This window comes from Lepus europaeus, chromosome Y, assembly GCF_033115175.1.
Source record: "Lepus europaeus isolate LE1 chromosome Y, mLepTim1.pri, whole genome shotgun sequence".
In the NCBI taxonomy this organism is placed as follows: domain Eukaryota; kingdom Metazoa; phylum Chordata; class Mammalia; order Lagomorpha; family Leporidae; genus Lepus; species Lepus europaeus.
In genome coordinates, this window is record NC_084851.1 from 22,595,813 (window position 1) to 22,618,110 (window position 22,298).

The window sequence follows — 22,298 nt, forward strand, 5'->3', positions numbered from 1 at the left end:
TGGAGTGGCCAGGACTTGGACCTGGACTCATGGAATGCCAGTGTTGCATTCATTGATTTAACCAGCTGAGCTCAAATACCAGGCCTTGAATTGCTTTTGTCATTTCATGCTGGGAGATGACCACTGCTGGAGAGGATGACAGTGTTTTCTGTCTAAGGCTGCATGTCAGCAACAGGATAAGGAAACTCTCCAACATCAAGTAACAAAAGCTATTCAAGGGGCCCGGTATTCTGGTTCAGTTGGTTAAGCCACCACCATATAAGTACTATTTTTCTTTCTAGTTTTAAGAACAAGGCAAAATTGGACTGCATGGGAAAGCAGTGGGAATAATCATCCCTGTGTTAATTGTTTCTTTTATCATAAATTGTGATACTTGAAGCCTTTGAATTTCCTTATATTTGGCCATCTTACTCATTTTAATTTGGCCTGTGGATTTACACTTTATCTAGCCAAATTTTAACTTCCAAAACTTAGTTTACTTTTAATATGTTACTTATTCTGTTAGAGTCACTCTGCCTCCTATGGAATAATGGGATTCACTTGACCATGGAATATTGAAGCATTTGTTATAATTAAAATGAAGTGTAATAAGTGAATACCTTGTTTTTTCTTCTCTTTTCTTTTTGTAATTTTTTAAATTTAGGGCTATCCATAGCTACAATTGTAATTTGGGACACACTATTGATTTCACCCATGAAATTTTGAGAATAGGTGCATATTGGAAGCTGTGAAAGTTAATTTTAATAAAGACTTATTTATTTTAAAGGCAGAGTTAGAGAGAGAGAGAGATGGATGGAGCAAGGGAAGGAGGAAGAGAGAGAGAGACAGCGACAGAGAAAGATCTTCCATCTGCTAGTTCATTGCCCAAATGGCTGCAGTGGCCAAGGTTGGGCCATGCTGAAGCCAGGAACCATGAGCTTCATCCAGATCTCCCAAATGAATGCAGGGACCCAAGCTCTTGAGCCATCCTCTATTGCTTTCCCAGGCACGTTAGCAGGGAGCTAGATTAGAAGTAGAGCAGCCAAGGGTTTAACGAGCATTTATATGGGATGATGGCATCATAGGCTCTGGCTTACCCCATTAAACCACAATGCTGGCCTCAACAGTTAATTTAGACCGTGTTCCATGGAAACACCATAGTCCCTCAGTGTCCTTTTAAATCTGTTTATTATATCATTAAGCATTATAATTTCAACTTGGATCAAAGTATAGGCTTTTTAAAAACACACACATATACACAAAAATAATTTATTCATTTTTGTATTTTCTTTCCCTTTCTCTGATTTCTAGATTTTATTATTATACTTTTATTTAATGAATATAAATTTCCAAAGTATAGCTTATGGGTTACAATGGCTTCCCCCCTCCCATAACTTCCCTCCCGCCCGCAACCCTCCCCTTTCCCGCTCCCTTTCCCCTTCCATTCATGTAAAGATTCATTTTCAATTCTCTTTGTATACAGAAGATCAGTTTAGTATATATTAGGTAAAGATTTCAACATTTTGCCCATATAGCAACATAAAGTGAAAAAACTACCATTTGAGTACTAATTATAGCATTAAATAGCAATGTACAGCACATTAAAGACAGAGATCCTACATAATTTTTTTTTCAAATTAATTAATTTTCTATGCCATTTCCATTTTAACACCAGGTTGTTTTTTTTTTTTCATTTCCAATTCTCTTTATATACAGCAGATCAATTCAGTATATAATTAGTAAAGACCTCATCAGTTTGTGCCCACACAGAAATGCAAAGTATAAAAATACTGTTTCAGTACTAGTTATAGCATCACTTGGCTTTAGACGACACATTAGGGACAGATCCCACATGGGGTGTAAGTACACAGTGACTCCTGTTGCTGATTTAACAATTTGACACTCCTGTTCATGGCGTCAGTAATCTCCCTAGGCTCTAGTCATGAGTTGCCAGGGCTATGGAAGCCTGTAGAGTTCGCTGACTTTGATCTTATTCCGATAGGGTCATAGTCAAAGTGGAAGTTCTCTCCTCCCTTCGGAGAAGGGTACCTCCTTCTTTGATGGCCCCATTCTTTCCACTGGGATCTCACCGAGATCATTCATTTAGGTCTTTTTTTTTCTAGATTTTAATGGGCATATTTCTAGTGTTTTATTTTTCATTCATCTTATTTCTCTCCTTTTCTCATTTAGGCATTTGGGCACATAAAACCACAGTTTTTAATTCTATTTTTTTGAAAATTTCTTTTGTGGAGCTTCTGGGTGGGTACAATTTAAGCAGGTAGGGATTGGGTATATGACTTTGCCAAAGTCACCATGACACATTACAACAAATGGGATGGTTTAATTCACCAGATGTTGTTTCTCACAGTCCTGCACATTGGAAGTTCGAGATCAAGGTGTTTGCAGGCTTGGTGACTTCTGGGACCTCGCTCTCTGGCTTCCAGTCAGCCACCAACTTGCTGTGTGTTCACATGGTATTTCCTCTGTCCATGTGAATTCCTGGTGGCTCTCCATATAAGGACATGTGTGAGTCTGGATTAGGACCTCACACTTGACTTTTTCTTCTGTTACATCTTTAAAGGTCCTGTCTCTAAACACAATCACATTGGGGGTGAGGGCTGCAAGATATTAACTTTTGGGAGAATCAGTTCAGCCCATTACAGTGAGAGGTCCCAGTGCTCTGCCTCAAAGAAGCCAGGTCTGAGGAGGACTTAGTGTTTGAAATGAGGGTTAGGATTCTTCATAATATTATTTTCTATGCTGTCTCTCATATGCACACACACACACTTACAAACTCCTGTGTATGCATACAAAAAATATAAATGTCTAAATGTTGCATCCAGGTAAAATCACCATAGTAACCAATAAAATTGAATATTAGAAAATATTAAAATGGAAAAGAAATAGGAAAATGACAACACAGGCAGTTATATAAGAGTACATATGATTCCATCATTCATCGTTCCCAAAACACATGCATTATAGTAAGAGAAACAAAACTAAAACTATTCTTTACAGGAATACAGACCAGTTTAGAAGGGGGGTGTTGTCCTAATTATTTTATAAACTTTGAGTTAATGTTAATCTGTTTGAAATTATGATTATACTACAAATAGGAAAGATAGGTTCTGAGAGAGTATCAATCTATTACTATAGCAACAGGGTTAATATTTTCTTTTATCTTTGAGCATTATCTACTAAAGTAACTGCAGAGTGGTTCATTATGGATTTTTCAATTCCTTGCCAGTTTTATTTTAAATATTATATTTATTTGAAAGAATTACAGAGAGAGGTAAAGATAGAGAGAGAGGTCTTCAATCTGCTAGTTCACTCCCCAGATGGTCACAATGGCCAGAGCTGTGCCAATCTGAAGCCAGGTGCTAGGAGCCTCTTCCCAGCCTCCCATGTGGGTGCAGGGGCTCAAGGACTTGGGCCATCTTCTACTGCTTTCACAGGCCACAGCAGAGAGCTGGATTGGAAGTGGAGCTGCCAGGGCTATAACTGACGCCCATATGGGATGCCTGTGCTTCAGGCTAGGGCTTCAACCCACTGCACCACAGTGCTGCCTCCCTCCACCTTGCTATTTTTCACATAATAACATTTTAAAAATCATGGCTAGATTTTTTAAAATTTATTTATTTACTTTAAAAATAGAGTTCCAAGCACTCCTGCCTCAGAATCAACCCTTGGGACATTTGGATCTGGCTAAAAGGTCCATGAGAGTCTCACAAGCATGGAAAGCCATGACACAGTGGCAAAAAACAATCTAAATGAAAGATCCTGGTGAACAAGATCCCAGCAAAAGGAACAGGCCATCTAGGAGAGAGGTGCCTTTCTTTGAAGGGAGGAAGGAACCTCCACTGTGATACGGCCTTGACTAAATAAGTTCAGAGTCAGTGAACTCAAGGGACTTCCATAGCCTAGACAGCTCATAGCAAGTCTCGGGTGATTGCTGAGGTCATAAAAAAGAGTGCCAATTGTTAAATCAACAATGGGAGTCACTGGGTACATGCTCCCCACATAGGATCTCTGTCCTTAATGTGTTTTACCATGGAACTTAAAAACACTACTAGTTGAGGCTGGCGCCATGGTTTAACAGGTTAATCCTCCAGCTTGTGGCACTGGCACACTGGGTTCTAGTCCTGATTGGGGCACCGGATTCTGTCCTGGGTGCCCCTCTTCCAGGCCAGCTCTCTGCTATGGCCCGGGAAGGCAGTGGAGGATGGCCCAAGTGCTTGGGCCCTGCACCTGCATGGGAGACCAGGAGAAGCACCTGGCTCATGGCTTCGGATCAGCAAGATGTGCCAGCCACAGTGGCCATTGGAGGGTGAACCAACGGCAAAAAGGAAGACCTTTCTCTCTGTCTCTCTCTCTCACTTTCCACTCTGCCTGTCAAAAACAAAACAAAACAAAACAAAACAAAAACAATACTAGTCAAACAATACCCTATACCTTGTGTGGTTGTGTGAGTGCAGCCTGTTGAAATCCTTGCTTAGTATATACTAAGTTGATCTTCAGTATATGAAGGTAATTGAAAATGAAACTCCATGAAGGGTGGGATAGGAGAGGGAGTGGGAGAGGGGAGGGCCACGGGAGGGAGGGAGGTTGGGGGGGAAGCCACAACAATACAAAAGTTGCACTCTGTAAATTCATATTTATTAAATAAAAAAATAACTATATAACAAGAAAAGAAAAAAAGAACTTAATACTTTTCCCTTTTAGTATTTTTATGTTCTACTTAAAACTATTGGTTGAACTCTGTAATTAATACACAGTTATTCTTAGGTGTTTAATTAATGCTATAACTAGTACTCAAATAGTATTTTACACTTTGTATTTCTGTGTGGGTGCTAACTGTTGAACTCTTTACTTAATATATGCTAAATTGATCTTCTGTATATAAAGGTAGTTGAAAATTAATCTTGATGTGAATGGAAGAAGAGAGGGGGTGGGAGAGGGGAGTGTTGTGGGTGGGAGGGAAGTTATGGGGGGGAAGCTCTTGTAATCCATAAGCTGTACTTTGGAAATTTATGTTCATTAAATAAAAATTTAAAAAAATAGAGTTCCAGAGAAGCAGAGGCAGCGAGACAAAAAGAGAAAGAGAAAGAGAGAGAGAGAGAGATCATCCTTCTACTGGTTCACTCCCCAAATGGCCACCATGGCCAGGGCTGGGCCAATCCAAAACCAGGAGCCTGGAGCTTCTTCTGGATCTGCCATGTGGCTACAGGGACCCATGCACTTTGGCTGTCTTCTATTGCTTTTCCAGGTGCATTAGCAGGGAGCTGGATTGGAAGTGGAGCAGCCAGTACTCAAACTGGTGCCCATATGGGAGGCTGTGCTTTTAATTCTTGTACTTATTTTACAAATTTATTGAAGTATATATGATTATTACTAAACTTGTGAGAAAATGTTAAATTGGCATATATGTCAAAGCCAACATAGTGCATCAGTGATAAATTCACAGAATACTGACAACTTATTGAGTTTATTTTTAGTAGCTAATGGATAATTACTGTGTGGTAATTGCAAACATAATTCACAAGTTACTGAGCACTCATGTATTAAAATTGAATGGAGGTCAGTGCTGTGGCATGGTGGGTGAGGTCACAGCCTGCTGTGCCAGCATCCCATATCGGTGCTGTTTCGAGACTCGGCTGTTCCATTTCTGATCCAGCTCTCTGCTATGGCTTTGAGGGGAGGACAGTGGAGGATGGTCCAAATCCTTGGGCCCATGCACCTACGTGGGAGACCCAGAGGAAGCTCCTGGCTCCTGGCTTGAGATTGGCTCAGATTTGACTGTTGCAGCCAGTTGGGGAGTGGGCCAGTGGATGGAAGACCTCTCTCTCTCTCTTTCTCTCCCTCTCTCTCTCTCTCTCTCTCTCTCTCTCCTCTTTCTGTGTAACTTTTTCAAACAAATACATAAATCTTTAAAAAAATCAATGGGAGGCCCTCACATCTGTGAGGTGTCGCACCTGCCTCATGCTATGCCTGAAAGCAGAAGCGAGTCTAAGCATGTCATGGATGCACACTCCTGGAGGCAGAATATGTAACTTCTAAAAGTGAAAGACCAAGAGCCAGCAACACAATCCAAGTCTCCCACATGGATGGCAGGAATCCAATTACCTGGGCTATGACCACTGCCTCCCATGGTCTGCATTAGCTGGAAGCTAGAGTCTGGAGCTGGAGCTGGGCTTCAAACCTAGGCACTCAGGTGTGGGACAGAGGTGTCTTAACTATTAGACCAAATGCCTGCTCTGAGGCTCTGTGTTTAATTAACTTTCTTCAAGCAGAAGCCTCATGGTGTAATGGGAAAAACAGCCTTGGAATCTAACAAAGCTGATTCCTGGATCCCAGTTCAGTGTGACCTTGGGCAAGTTGCTTTACTTCTATGAGTTTCCATTTCCTTCTCAATGGACACCTTGCAACCCAATGTCTAGGAGCACCCCTAACACAACCCGAGTAGGCCTAAAGGACAAGCAGCCATGATTAAGAGTCTGCCACTCCGTGACCCTCTCGAGGCTGGCGCCCTCTCTCAGCAGGTCTGTGCACAGCCTGCTCTGCCCTCTCCTCTCTGGGCTTGTGAGTCTGCCCGCTGGGTGTTCTCTCACAGACCACAGCAGGCGGTGGCAGCGCGATGGCCTCTTGGTGTCCCCGGCCCATTCCGACACGGAACCGGCCAAGGGGTTGGAGAGATGGAAGGGACCCGTCGCTGAGGGCTTGACCGAGGCCGTGTCCCACAAAGTGCATAAGATCCAAGGAGCAGGCCAAACGTGTGCGCAGCCACCACCCCCTTGGCACTGCCCTGGGCCCTCGCTCCCCCTCCTCCGCCCTCGTGTGCCCCTTCCTTGATCACCACCAGGCAGCGGTGTCAGTGCAGAGCGCGCAGAGTGAGAGGCGCCCACACGCCCTTCGCTGCTCCACAAGCTGGGCCCGGCTGCCCAGGATAGCGAGGCGGCGGCTTGGAAGGCTGCTGGTCTAGCGCGCCAAGAGTGGAGATCCTGGTCCCACGCAGGCCGTGCACCCTCAACCTTTGCGTGATGAGGCGCTGAAGCAGCAGCTGGCGCTGCGGGACAGTACCCAAGGATAAGAAAGTGGCCTGGCTGAGGGCGTTGGCGCCGGCCTGCTTGTGTAGAGGGGAGCAGGTGCCTTGGCGCAGAAACGTTCTCTGCCGCTCTCTGCTCCCTGGCCCTGGACTAGGCAGTCCAGCCCTCTCCTCTCCAACTCCACTACCACTGCCTCCTCCCTAGGCGATGAGAGCGGAGGGCCTGGCAGGCAGGGCCAGAGAAAGCGGACCGGCAGTACTGTGAGCTGTGCGAAAGATGGAGAACCTGCTGTGCTGTGGCCGCACCAGCACCAGGACTGGAGGAAGCAGGAGCTCCTGTGCCAGGGCAGCGAGGGCGCCTCTGGCCGCGGGGCAGGCCTGCACCAGCACCAAGGACTTTCTCCTACACCGTGGCCCAGAGCTGGTGGGAGCAGAGCCTGGGAGACCAGGAAAGGAGTGGTGTGTCCCTACAGCACCTCTGCCACCGCCAAGGATTCTGCCGGCCGCTGGAGGTGCTGCCAAGGCAAAGGCCAAGTCCGTGGCCCACCCTGCTGTAGCCGAGAACCCCGACCTCCAGGGTCCGGTGGTGGCCGAGGCCGAGCCAGGGAAGGAGAAGCCACTGACCCGCCCATCGCTGTATAAGGAGGGAGCGAACCAGTACCAGCCTAGCAACAAGCCCTGGGAGGCACTGAGCCATAGCTGCGGTCTGCAGCCCAAAGGGCAGAGGAAGCCAGTTCCACGCTGCCTTGCATGAACAAGCGTGGCATCTGTGTAATGGATGACTTCCTGGACAAGATAGGCGAGGAGGTGCGCGCCCTGCACTGCACAGGCAAGTTCACAGACGGCTAGCTGTGAAACCGCTGGGCTGCTGCTGAGCAGCATGGAAGACCTGATCCATCACAGAAACGAGAAGCTGGGCAACTACAAAATGATTGGCCGGACGAAAGCCACAGTTGTATCCAGGCAGTGGAACAGGTTATGTGCAGTATGTTGATAATCCAAATGGAGATGGGAGATGTGTTACTTGCATATATTATCTTAATAAAGACTGGGGTGCCAAGGTAAGTGGAGGTGTACTTAGAATTTTTCCAGAAAGCAAGCCCAGTTTGCTGACATTGAATCCAAATTTGATAAACTGCTGAAACTTCCAGGACTGTATTAAGTAACAATGGTGAGAGTGGGCATCTTTGTATGGTTCTGGACCTTAGGGAGAATGCTTACAGCATTTCCCCATTTATTAGGATGCTGGCTGTGGGTTTGTCATAAATTGCCTTGATTGTGTTGAAGAATGTTCCTTCTGTACCCAATTTGTTTAAAATTTTAATCATGAAAGGATGTTGTATTTTATCAAATGCTTTCTCTTCATCCATTGTGATAACCACATGGTTTTTGTTTTTCAGTTTGTTAATGTGATGTATCACATTCATTCATTTGAGAATGTTGAAACATCCCTACATATAAGAGATAAACCCCAGTTGGTCTGGGTGAATGATCTTTATGATGTGCTGCTCAATTAGCTAATATTTTGTTGGGGATTTTTGCATCTATGTTCAGCAGGGATATTAGTATATAGTGTTCTTTCTCTGTTGTTTCTTTTGCTGGTTTAGGAATTAAGATTATGCTGGCTTCATAAGAGTTTGGGAGGTTTTCCTCTCTTTCAGTTGTTTTGAATAGCTTGAAAAGAATGGAATTAATTCTTCTTTAAATGTCTTGTAGAATTGAGTAGTGAAACCATCCAGTCCTGGGATTTTCTTTATTGGGAGAGTTTATTTACTGATTCAGTTTCTGTCTTGGTTATTGGTCTGTTAGATTTTCTGTCTTCATACTCGATTTTGTTAGATTGTATGTGTGCAGAAATCTATGCATTTCTTCAGGGTTTCCCAATTTATTGGCATATAGCTCTTTGTAGTATTTCCCAATGATTCTTTTTATTTCTATGGTAGCTATTATTACATTTCCTTTTTCATGTCTGATTTTAATGATGTGGATATTTTCCTTCATTATTCTTAGTTGGACCAATGGTGCATTAATTTTATGTACTTTTTTTTTTAAAAAGCTCCTCATTTAATGATAATTTGTATTTTTGTTTCAATTTTGTGTATTTCTTCTCCAATATTAAGTATTTTTTCTTCTACTAATTTGGGTTTGTTTTTTTTTTTTCTAGGTCCTTGAGATGCATTTACAGCTCACTTGTTTGGTGTCTTTCAATTTCTTATATAGGTACCGATTGCTATAAATGTCCCTCTCAGCACTTCCTTTATTATATCCCATAAGTTTTGATATGATGTATTGTATTGTTTCTTTCCAGAAATATTTAGATTTCTTCTATGACCTACTGTTCATTCAGGAGCATGTTGTTCAGTCTCCATTTGTCTGCATATGTCCTAGAGATTCTTGAATTGTTGATTTCCAGGTTCATTCCACTGTGGCCAGAGAAGATGCATGGTAGGGTTGTAGTATGGTGTAGCATAAGGTCTATGCTAGAGAAAGTTCCATGCACTGGTGAGATGAATGTGTATTCTGTTACTGTGAGTTGAATAGATCTGTAGATATCTTTTAGGTTCATTTGGTCTACAATGTTGATTAACTTTGTTGTATCCTTGCTGATTTTTTGTCTGGTGATCTGTCCATTGCTAAAAGTGGAGTATTGATGTCCCCCATTTCTATTGAATTGGAATCTATATATCTATTTAGATCCCTGAACATTTCCTTTAAATATCCAGATGCCCTGTAATTGGGTGCATATACACCTATTATAATGACATCACCTTGTTGAATTGATCCCTTAATTATTACACATGCCCTTCTTTGTCTCTTTTTACAGTTTTTGTGTTAAAGTCTATTTTGTCTGATATTAGGAGAGCTACACCAACCCTTTTTGGTTTCCATTAGATGGAATAACTTTTTCCATCCATCCTTTATGTTTCAGTCCACATGTGTCTTTGTTGGCAAGATGTGTTTCTTGTAGGCAGCAGATAGATGGGTTTTGTTTTTCAATCCATCTGGCCATTCTGTACGTTTAACTGGAGAGTTGAGGCCATTTACATTCCAGATGACTATTCATAAGTAACAACTTAGCCCTGCCATTTTTCCATAAATATTCCTATTGTTTATTTTGGATTTCCTTTGTACTTTTACTAGATTTTATGTCTTCACTTTCTTATCATATTGATGACCCTGTTTCTGTATTTTTGTGTGCAGCACATCCTAAAATATGCTTTATAAAGATGGACAAGTAGTGTCAATTTTTTTCAATTTCTGTTTAACAGGGAATGTCTTTATTTCACCTTCATTCATAAATGACAGCTTTTCAAGGTACAGTATTCCAGGTTTCAGTTTTTTTTTTCTTAAAGTTTGGAATATTCTACCCTGTAGAGTTTCTGATAAGTCAGTTATAAGTCTATTTGGAGATTCCGTGAAAGTAATCTGGAATTTATCTGATGCACATTTTAGAATATTTTCTCTATGTTTTACGTGGAGTGTTTGACCGCAATATGTCATGGTGATGTTTTCTAGTCATGTCTATTAGGCGTTTTATGTGCTTCCTCTATTTGGACATCCATTTCTTTCTCCAAGTTGAGAAAATTTTCTGTAAATATTACACTAAATATGCCTTCTAGTACATTCTCTGTTTCCAAACATTCAGGAACTCTCAAGAACTACATGCTGGGTTGCTTGATAATATCACATAAATCTCCAACACTGCTCTTAAGTTTTCTAATTTCTTCTTTTGATATGGCATTTTCTAATTATCTGTCCTTCTCCTTCTCATTCTCACTCTCTTCCTTCTCCTTCTTCTTATAAGATTTGTGTTCTAGCTTGATATTCTTTCTTCTGCCTTACAAGTCTGTTGTTATGGGTTTCCACTGGATTTTCATTTGATCTATTGAATTCTTCATTTCTAATATTTCATTTTGATTATTCTTTTAAAATCCCATTTAAAATTTTCTTTAATGTAGTGCATGACTTCTTTAATTCATGGATTCGCTTCTGATTCCTTTTGAGTTAATCCTATGGTTAACTTTTTTGAATCCCATTTCCAGCATTTCATGAAGCTCTTCATTTTTACATTTTAATATTGATGTGTTGCAGATATTCTATATATTAAATGTACATATTGAAGTTTCAAAAATTATTTTCATTGATCAAGAAAATAAAAGCAGTGTGACCTCAAAAAATTGATGCATTGTTGTGCTGCTTTTATTGGGAGTGTCATGCTGTGTTCCATATTCTTGTTTCTTGAATTGAATTTCTGCATATATTTTAGGCATTTGTGGCTATACCTGTTGGTTTTTTTCCTCTGATGGGTTTTTTTCTTTCAAGTATGCTTTGTGGCTTACTGGAATGCTTGCACTTTCAGTGAATGCCTAGAGGTGTGTGCTGGGTGTGGCCAGGGAGCTGTGGTCAATGCCCTAGCATGGTGCAAGTATCCAGGGTAAGTCCCATCTTGGGTGAGGTAGGTGTCCTCTTGTTAACAGAAGGGAGTCAATGGTCACCTCTGTTGGTGTGATCACAGCCTCATTTGCTCTTCTCCAAGTTCATCAATGCTCAGGTGTTAGCCCTCAGTGGGCACAACACTCATCTGCACTCATATATGAACCACAGAAATGATCTGAACAGCCCTCACTCCAAGCATGGGTCCCACTGCAGTGACCTGCCCCAGGTCACTATGTAGGTCTGAGTGTGTGGAGCCACACACAGTGATTTCTCAGAGGCCCAGATACATGCTGTGCCCTCTCTTGCACCCAGAGTGTCCTCACAGCCTCAGCACACAAGGATCCCATAGTTGCTGTGTGCAGTGAGTCTGCTCCACCCCCCCCCAACCTCTCCAGTCCACAGAGAGGCAGACTTTTCCGAGTCCACTGTCTATTGGAGCTCAGTCTAAGTGGCTTGAGCCTCAGAGCCTGTGGTATATTAGGAGGCTGGGAGTGCCTCACAGTCTCAAGTGGGTGCCCAGCTCCCTGTCAATCCTTGAAGCCAGGCTCAAAGAAGGTGGGACCTTGGATATTTTTCTTTGGCTAGAATCTCTGGATCATGTGTATACAGAAGAGCCACTGGCCAACTGTTGCCATCTCCCTGCCACTGACATGAGTCAGGGCAATAAATTTCTTTTTGAGATAGTAAAAATGTTCTAAACATGGCATTCATTATGATCACACATTTCTTAAATCCCCTGAACCTTACACTTTTTTTTGACAGGCAGAGTGGACAGTGAGAGAGAGAGAGACAGAGAGAAAGGTCTTCCTTTGCCATTGGTTCACTCTCCAATGGCCACCGCGGCTGGCGTGCTGCAGCCGGTGCACTGCGCTGATCCAAAGCCAGGAGCCAGGTGCTTCTCCTGGTCTCCCATGCAGGTGCAGGGCCCAAGCACCTGGGCCATCCTCCACTGCACTCCTGGGCCATAGCAGAGAGCTGGCCTGGAAGAGGGGCAACTGGGACAGAATCTGATGCCCTGACCGGGACTATAACCCTGGATGCCAGCACTGCTAGGTGGAGGATTAGCCTGTTGAGCCACGGCGTCAGCCCTGAACTTTACAATTTCAATGGATGAATAATATGGAAAGCTAGTTATACTCATATATAATATACATTTTAGGAAATTTATGATTCCTAATAATTTTGAGATGTGTATATTTAATTATTTCGCTTTTTGTGTGTGATACTAACACACTAATATTTCAAATTCCAGGCTACATAAATGACTTCCTTTATGTATAATACATTATAGATAGATGGATATAGAAAGATGGATATTGTTATAAATGCATGAAAATATCTATATCATGAAAACAATTAATAATAATGATGGTTAATGCAGGGGGCAGGTCTTCAGTAGATTGTTGATGAAGGTGATGTTAATCTCATCTGTGTTTCTAAAGGATGTATTTAAGGAATAAATAGAGAGCTCAACAAGTTCAGACACCTGAGGTTCATAACTGTGTATCTTAATTAGTAATTAGTAATCCCTTAATCCTAAGGGAATCCTTAGTTAGTGAATTCTATCTCTTGTCATTGTGCTCTTTACTTTTTGCTATAGGGACTATGTCATTCATTTTTCTGCATTCAGTACAAATTAATTGTTAGAGCTCCTCTTATTGACTAGGTTCTCAAAATTAAGAACTCCAGTCATTACATGGAAGGTGTGACTATGATACAGAGAGATGAAGTGAGGTGCAAAATGATCAGTCAATAACTGAGTGTGGCCTTTCCACCTTTTCTGTTCAATGCAGATTGCTATGGAATCCACATCTGGAATTGTAGAATGTCCTGCTGACAAGTGATCACTATTACAGGAACAATAATTCTTGTGAGCAGATATTAGGACCCACTACTCCAGGATCACATTCTATTTTTTTTTCATCTCTGCACTCCATTTTCTATTTAAATCAGTGTAGGACCTAAGCATTTATGGTACACAAAATTTGCTTCTTTGGTCTGAGGTGGAGGTATTTAAGGTGGAAATCTCAAAGCTTAAGTCTCTTAATTTGCAGAGTAAAGTAACTGATGGGCAGTTGCAGCATCTAAGATGATACAAGAATTTGAATAGTACATTTCATACCCATATGCATAGAGAAAATGAGTAATGGCTGTGAACCAAGAATCATCATCCCCATAACATTCCCACTGAAGTTCTCTTCAACTGTATCACAGCATCCATGCCCATTCTCAATAGGACAGGAGCAGAAGTAGCAGCAGGACCTCCATGAAACTCTTATATTCACCTCCTTGCCTTGTTTGTGGCAAAATCCAGCAGGTAGATAACAAGGTTCTGGTCAAGTTCTTAAAAAAATATGAAGGTTTTGTTAGATAAGTGGAGAGGAAAGCAAGTGGACAGATGGTAAGCTGGATTTCAGATACTTCTGGATAAGCCAATATCAGACACTCAGTTTTTAAATTTGCACAATAATTTTTGAATTTATTTGCCTCATTTCCCAGGTATACTATGGAAATAAATGGAATAGAGTAATGTCCCAACTGGGAAATTATCCATTGATAATTCACAAATTATTTCAGTAGATGAGATCAATCATCATTTTAAAAATTGATTAACGAGGTGGCAAAATAATGACATTTCTTATTTAAGTGTTTTAAATTACAATAGAATCCCTGGTGTGTGGTACAATGGGTTAAGCTGTTGCCTGCAATGTTGGCATCCCATAAGGGCATATTTGAGTCTTGGTTACTCTTCCAATCCAGTTCCTGGATAATGTGCCTGAGAAAGCAATGGATGGTGTCCCAACTGCCCCCCATGTTGGAGGCCCAGATGAAGCTCTTGGCTTCAGCTGGACTAGCCATGGCCATTGCAACCATTTCCACAATGAACCAGTGGATGGAAGATTTGTTCTCTTTCTCTCTCTCTCCCCAACCTAAATCCCCCTCCTTCTTCTCTCTCTCTGACTTTAAAATAAATAAAATAAACCTATGAAAATAATTAAAATAGAATGTGAGATTTTTCCTACTTAAATATCTGTAATGAGTAGGCACGGGTTCTATAACCACCATACAATTATTGGAACAAAAGAAGATTACAAAATTAGTGACCATTACCAAAAATTTCTTCTCACATTTGAATTTCTCCATTAATAGAATGTGAATTTGGCTGGCGCTGTGGCTTAACAGGATAATCCTCTGCCTTGTGGCGCCGGCACACCGGGTTCTAGTCCCGGTTGGGGTGCCGGATTCTGTCCTGGTTGCCCCTCTTCTAGGCCATCGCTCTGCTATGGCCGGGGAAGGCAGTGGAGGATGGCCCAAGTGCTTGGACCCTGCACCGGCATGGGAGACCAGGAGAAGCACCTGGCTCCTGGCTTCGGATCAGCACGGTGCACTGGCTGCAGCTGCCATTGGAGGGTGAACCAATGGCAAAAAGGAAGACCTCTCTCTCTCTCTCTCTCTCTCTCTCTCTCTATCCACTCTGCCTGTCAAAAAAAAAAAGAATGTGAATTTGTCAAATTAAGAATTTAATAAGAAATCAGAATTTCACAGGGGTGTCTTATGTATAAAGATGTGTACTCATGTATACCCTCTGTTCTCAAAGAGTATACAGGAAGTATATAAATAACTGCATAGATACAGGAAGTATATAAATAACCCTTCTTATTTCCTAATGGAGGGTTGAAAATCCTGTGGAAAATGTAGCCACACCTTTCCATGATATTATCAATATAGAACCATGGGAAGGATTTTCTGGGCTACATCTTAGCAGGTGGTGATTCCACCCCCTCCCACTATCAAACTTGCTAATCATGGAGCTTTCCTGATGCTGCTCCACCACTCAGGTTGGCGTCTGTGCTTGCGAATGTTTGTGTGAGAGTAACAGAAGATATCTGAGATTCAGTGTAGTCCAAGGAGTGGGACAGGTGTCTCCACACTTGGTGTTAGCAAAAACTTCCATCGATCAGATGAGATCTATTCTGGGCTGGAAGGAGAAATTACTTCAGATCCACAGATATGGGGGTAGAGATGAGGTGACTCAGCCAGTTCTTCTGAAGATCGCTTTTCAGCTTATAGTGCACTAGCAGAAGGCCACTGTGTGACTCTAGGTGTACAAAATATGGTTCCAGATGCTCTGTGAACAATGTGGCTGCTACAACATGGGAATGGGTGTGCAGACCATTTAATTTGGGAGGAGTGTGATGGTGTGATATTAGTTCCTGGAAGTCAGTTCTAGATGCTCTCTCTGTGCATGTTCCTGATCTACAGTGACTACAGGATGGCATTAGGTATGTGGGCCAAGAGTGCTGGGAGTTCCATGGGGTTGAATCTAGGTTGTTGCTCTGTCACAGTTTATTCATCTCTAAGATGAGAATACTGACAATACTAGCAAAATGTCCCTAAATTCCAAGAAAAATCATTGTGAAATGTGTGCCAGCTGCCTTGTGCTACATGGAAGTTGTATTTGTAGGGTTTCATGTTGTCTCCTCTATAAGTGAAGTTTCTGGTTCCCTCCTGCACTGTGTTACCTGTCTAGTCCTTTTGGTTTTAGTTTACAGCAGTTTATACAAGATCTATTTTCTAAGAACAGGAAGTTATACAACGAAAATTTGTGTGCTGGATAATATTTTCATTTCCCTCAGAAAAACTTAGTTTATATTGTATGAAAAACCAAGCTCCATAAATAGAAATTGTCTCTGAAAAAACAACTCTCACTGGATTTTTTTCTTAGTGTTTCAGAGTAGGGACAAACTAAGCCCTGACTTGTGTCAACCATAGCTTTACTTGGCCCAAAGAGTTACTGATCAGGCTGACCAGAATCAACATGACTTGATTGATGCTACCTTGCCTTGTCCATAGGTTATCAAAGACTGGTGACATTGAATTATTTGGACCAACTTTCACAAGGGAGGTATAATTTGTTGAAGAGGACTTACAAGGGGCTATGAAATATTATTTATAAGCATGGTTTTGAGGAAGGGGACTATGGTGCAGTAAGTCTAAGATTTGAAATAAGAAAGTTAGACTATATGAGATTTTAACTGCTAATATGATTCTTAAAATATTAATAAAATATAATTCTGTGTGCACATGTAAGCAAAAATTTAAAACATGGATATATGATCTTCAGACAATTTCTTTGTGGAATTCAGATGACCTCTCTTCATGCCAGCAGCTTTAGTAAGAGCCAAATGATTTGCACATATAATGTGTATAAAAAAATCTACATGTGATTGTAAAATTGTACTGATTTTATTTCACATGCGGTTCATTTCAGACCTACTCACAAACATGTATCAGCATTTGATGCATAAGTACTCAAAAAACTTTCTGGATTATGGCTGGCACCACTGCTCAATAGGCTAATCCTCCACCTGCAGTGCTGGCACACCAGGTTCTAGTCCCAGTCAGGGTGCTGGATTCTGTCCCGGTCACTCCTCTTCCAGTCTAGCTCTCTGAGGTGGCCCGGGAAGACAGTGGAGGATAACCCAAGTCCTTGGGCCCTGCACCCAGATAGGAGACTAGGAGAAGCACCTGGCTCCTGGCTTCATATCAGCATGGTACTCCAGCCACAGCAGCCATTGGAGGGTGATCCAACTGTAAAGGATGACATTTCTCTCTGTCTCTCTCTCTCACTGTCCACTATGCCTATCCAAAAAAAATTTTTTTTTACTGAATTAGAAAAGAATAATTTCACTTGTAAATCAGTTAACATTTTGGGGTGGGCTTAGCTGACAGTTCAATCTAGGTTCACAAATAAGATTTTAGCCCTCTCATACCTGGATTGAGCCTGGTGTCTTAAAGATGACATCACTCACATGTCTGGTGATTTGTTCTGGCTCTAACATATTCTCTCTGTTTACAAGAGGCATGCCCCAGGTTCCTTCACAAGACCACTGTGTCAAAAAAGGAAAACTACTAGACACATACTTCTAAAAACTATGTTTGTATCATATTTTCTGATATCCCATTGGCTAGAGCAACTGAAATGGGAAAATCAAGGGTCATTGTCAGGAACAACTGTGAGGGCATGGATAAATGAAGTGTCATCTGAACCATTATGGAGACATGCACTACAATAAACATCTATTTTGAACATTTTCATTAAAGTTGCAGGCAAAAAGGTGATATAACAAGATGCATACTGTTTATGGAATGTAAGCAAGAAGTACTCTGATTGAAATGCTAGGGAGCATCTGTATTAACAGGAAAATAGTTAACACCACTCAAGTATTTTTTCTATAGAGTAAATTCTAGTGACTGCATTAGGTTTCTTTCTTTGGTTTACTGTAATTTATTTGTACAACACTCCTTAAATTTTTTAATTATTTCTTTACAGCAACATTTTCACACAATTATCAAATATATGTTTCCATTAACTCTATAATGACTTGTTCTTAATTTCTACTCATTAATAGAACTGCTGGTTCTAAGAAGGTGCTCCTTCCTGCCTTTTCCCATGACTTTTCCAACAGCAGGTGGATTATGTTTTGCTTTACCACCTAATGTGTTCATTTTTTATCACCTAATGGGTCCATGTTTTCTCTATTCTATTCTGTCATAATATCCTTTGACATAGTAGAATCTCTGATCCATACTAGTTTTCTCAAGACTGTTGCTGTTCACCTTCTCTTCTAGGGATAACACTGCAAACCTCTCTGTCACACAAAATAAAATACATATCCAGTAAGTTATTTACTTAATTATTCATCAGCTTATTTTGAATTATATTTTAGGAGTTTTATAAAGGTTAATTAATGAAAATGGGAAGGTGAGCATAAATAAAATTCAACATTAGAAATTGCATAGAGAGAGCGGCAAGATGGCGGAATAGGCAGAGAGCAAACTATTAGTCCGGAGAGAGAGACAGGTGAATATAAGTGGAGATACTGAAGGGTCAAGGAAGAGTAGGGGATGAAACAGCATAGGAAACTCTTCCGGAACTAGTAATTCACAGTGGACCTGCGTGGAGAGCGTGGGAGCCCAAGTTCAGGACACCAGCAGCAGACTCAACGCACCAACGCTGGAACGCGAGGTGAGCCGAACCACAATAGCCCGAGACACCAGCGGGCAAGTGGAAAGAAGAGGCTAGAGGGAACGAGGCTTGAAACTCCGTGGGGAAAAGTTCACCAGGCTAACTAGAAGAGAGAGAGGAAAAAATAAAAAAAGCGACCGATACGGACACAAGTTTCTCTCTCTCCGCTCACCTCTCAAAGGCAAGCAAGACAGAGCAGGCGCCATTTTGGACATACATCATAAGCAGGGCGACCTCAGGTCTGCACCAGCCCTGAGCCTGGCAGAAAAACCTGACTCTGGGGGGAGGGGTGAAATAACAGGAGATTAGCATCTAACTTGGCAACCCAGTGGGAGATTTCAGGAGAATTGGAGCCCAAACTGAGGGCAGCAGAGATTGCCTGTGTGGTCCGTGGGAAAGAGCTTCTGATCTCTGGCTCCTGTGGGTATATCATTTGCCTGCTAACTACCTCCAATTACGTTCAGCTGTGCGGAATTACTTCCCTTTTGAATCAAAAAAGAGAGAGATTTACCACACCTAACCTGGGAGTGTCATTTTGACACACCCTCAGCCCTGAGGAACCAAACACAGCTCTCAGTCCACGCTCATCTCAAGCCTCTAAGGCACCACTGAAAGCAGACAGTACACTTAATATAGAGCCATAGTGTAACAAGAAAAAACACCACAGTGAAGAAACCAAATATCTCCAACATGCCAAACAACAAACGCAAAAACCAAGCTAACAAGAACAAGGAAGACACTATGACACCCACAAATGAAAAAGACACCCCAATTCAAGATTATAAAGATGAGCAGATTGAAGAAATACAAGAAGCAGATCTCAAAAAATTGATAAGAACATTAAGAAGTTCTCAAAAACAAATTCTTGAACTACAGAAATCCTTCATGGACAAGATAGAAAATCTCTCTCCTGAAAATGAAATATTAAGGAGGAATCAAAATGAAATGAAACAACTAGTGGAACAAGAAATGGTGATAGTGACGAGAAATCTTAATGAAATGAAGAATTCAATAGATCAAATGACAAACACATTAGAGAGTCTTAAAAACAGAATGGGTGAAGCAGAAGAGAGAATATCAGACTTAGAAGACAGAGAACAGGAAAGGAAACAATCAAATCAAAGAAAAGAAGAAGAAATCAGAAATCTAAAAAATACTGTCAGGAATCTACAGGATACTCTTAAAAAACCCAACATTCGAGTTCTAGGAGTACCTGAAGGCATGGAGAGAGAGAAAGGATTAGAAGGCCTTTTTAGTGAGATACTAGCAGAAAATTTCCCAGGTTTGGAGAAAGACAGAGACATCCTAATATAGGAAGCTCATAGAACCCCTAATAAACATGACCAAAAGAGATCCTCACCACGACACGTCGTAATCAAACTCACCACAGTGAAACACAAAGAAAAGATCCTAAAATGTGCAAGAGAGAAACACCAGATTACTCTCAGAGCATCTCCAATTAGACTCACAGCTGACTTCTCTTCTGAAACCCTACAAGCTAGGAGAGAATGGCGAGACATAGCCCTGGTGCTAAGAGAGAAAAACTGCCAGCCCAGAATATTATATCCTGCAAAGCTCTCATTTATGAATGAAGGTGAAATAAAGACCTTTCACAGCAAACAGACATTGAAAGAATTTGTCGCCACTCATCCAGCCATGCAAAAGATGCTTAAAGATGTGTTACATACAGAAACACAGAAACACGGTCACCAATATGAAAGAAGGTAAAGGTAGGAAACCTCACACCAAAAGATCACAGGAATCTCAAACCATATATTAGAAAGTATCTTTGGCTAACGGCAGGGCAAAGTTACTCCTTCTCAATAGTCACATTGAATGTTAATGGCTTGAACTGTCCAGTTAAAAGACACCGATTGGCTGATTGGGTTAAGGAACAAAACCCATCCTTTTGCTGCTTACAAGAAACCCATCTATCCAACAATGATCCATACAGGCTGAGAGTGAAAGGCTGGAAAAAGATATACCACGCCAACAGAAATGAAAAGAGAGCGGGCATAGCCATCTTAATATCGGACAACATAAACTTTACCACAAAAACTGTTAGGAGAGACAAAGAGGGGCACCATTTAATGATTAAGGGATCCATTCAACAGGAAGATATAAAGATTATCAATGTATATGCACCTAATTACAAGGCACTAGCTTATTTAAAAGACTTGTTAAGGGACTTAAAGGGAGAATTAGATCCCAATACAATAGTACTGGGAAACTTCAATATTCCACTCTCAGAGATAGACAGATCAACAGGACAGAAATTCAACAAGGAGACAGTAGATTTAAATGACACTATAACCCAAATGGATCTAACAGATATCTACAGAACATTTCATCCTACATCTAAGGACTTTACATTCTTCTCAGCAGTACATGAAACCCTCTCTAGGATTGACCACATACTAGGCCATAAAGCAAGTCTCAGCAAATTCAAGAGAATTAGAATCATACCATGCAGCTTCTCAGAACACAAAGGAATGAAATTGGAAATTGGCAACTCAGGAATCCCTAGAGCACGTGCAAACACATGGAGATTGAACAACATGCTCCTGAATGAACAATGGGTCATAGAAGAAATTAAAAGAGAAATCAAAAATTTTCTGGAAGTAAATGAGGATAACAGCACAACATACTGTAAGATCCTAAAATAATGTTAACAAAGGTAAAAGAAATTGGGCAGGTTTAAAATGGAGTTGCTTGTGAGCTAACTGCATACTGTTCTGCTTCTGTGCAAAATGGCTGGGCTTGCAAAATGCTTTTATGAGATAATTGAACTTTAGTTGAACCTGTAGCATGTGATAGTTATTTTAGGAGCTATGTTAAGTTTTTGGGAACCATAAAAGCAGAAGTTGATCGAAAATGTACCCAACCTATGTCCTGATGACCCCATATTTGTGCTTGCTCAAGTACTTTGTTCCTTTACCCTGGAAAAACCCTTTACCTTGTGATCTTTTGTCATGCTGTGGAAATATGTTAATGTTGTGGTTTTAAGCCTTAAATACTCTGTGCAATTGATGGTCAGGGTCGTTCTCTCTGCACTGCTTTGTAGTGTTACTGAGAGACGGCCCATTTGCAAATGAAATAAACTTTCCTCTGCTTTTGCATCGATTGGAGTGGAATTCGTGCTTCTGGGGGTCTCTCTCTCTGTGGGACACCAATTTTAGGGTCCTACAATACCAAAACCTATGGGATACAACAAAAGCAGTGTTAAGAGGAAAGTTTATATCAATAGGTGCCTACATCAAGAAATTGGAGAGGCACAAAATAGATGAGCTTTCAAGTCATCTCAAGGATCTAGAAAATCTGCAGCAAACCAAACCCAAACCCAGTAGGAGAAGAGAAATAATTAAAATCAGAGAAGAAATCAACAGGATTGAATCCAAAAAAAATTACAAAAAATCAGCCAAACGAGGAGCTGGTTTTTCGAAAAAATAAACAAAATTGACACCCCATTGGCCCAACTAACTAAAAAAAGAAGAGAAAAGACCCAAATCAATAGGATCAGAGATGAAATGGGAAACATAACAACAGACGCCACAGAAATAAAAAGAATCATCAGAAATTACTACAAGGACTTGTATGCCAGCAAACAGGGAAATCTATCAGAAATGGACAGATTCTTGGACACATACAACCTCCCTAAATTGAGCCAGGAAGACATAGAAAACCTAAACAGACCAATAACTGACACAGAAATTGAAACAGTAATAAAGGCCCTCCCAACAAAGAAAAGCCCAGGGCCAGATGGATTCACTGCTGAGTTCTACCAGACATTTAGAGAAGAACTAACTCCAA